The sequence below is a fragment of the Chrysochloris asiatica genome, unplaced genomic scaffold (assembly GCF_000296735.1).
Source record: "Chrysochloris asiatica unplaced genomic scaffold, ChrAsi1.0 scaffold00473, whole genome shotgun sequence".
NCBI classification, from domain to species: Eukaryota; Metazoa; Chordata; class Mammalia; order Afrosoricida; family Chrysochloridae; genus Chrysochloris; species Chrysochloris asiatica.
In genome coordinates this window covers 996,681-997,494 of record NW_006408991.1, presented here as the reverse complement: position 1 = coordinate 997,494, position 814 = coordinate 996,681, and positions in this window count along the sequence as shown.

The window sequence follows — 814 nt, the reverse complement described above, 5'->3', positions numbered from 1 at the left end:
ACTAAGACCATTGTTGCAGCCATAATGAAGGCTAGTTTAAATACACATATGCATACAAATCATACCTAAGTACATACAATGGAATGCTGATGTTGCTGTAGGATAAGCACTGGTCTGGTAACCACAATTTCAATTTCAGCAGTTCTAAGCAAGTTCAGCAAACCTACTACTCACCCCATAAGAGAAAGTTGAGACTCTCAGCAACAGAAATCACTTACAACTTCTGAAACCCCGGTAGCGTCAATGTGAGTCTGATTCGACTTAATAACAGTGGGTTTTGTTTTGTTTATATATACATATAAAATAAAATGCTATAGTGCTTATTTTCTTCAATTAAATATGCATACCTTTTAAGAAAACTATATTGTATCTTGTCTTATGCCAACAGTTTTAAGTGTCTATTTTCTACTGCAACAACTTATTCAGAATTTGTTAACAATAATGAATTTACTATTAGAATTACGCTTCATTCATAATAGCAAATAATAGTCTTATAACATCACTGATATCAGCTAACATGGACCTTTAGAATGATGGCATCTGAATCCAATAGTAATATTATATTTACTTATTAATTTATCTATTTAATAATAAGTAACTTTAGTGTTAGAATCTCTGGTGGGTCAAGTGGTTAATATTGCTTTTGTTGTTGTTAACTGTTCTTGATTCAGTTGCAAGTTGTAGTAACCCTGTGTAGGGTTTTGAAGATTAGTTGGTGGTTTGAACTTCTGACCTTGCTGTTCAAAGCAACCTTGTGGTCCAGTGCATTATCCTGCAGTGCCACACCTGGACTCCCTGCTAACCAAAAAGGTTC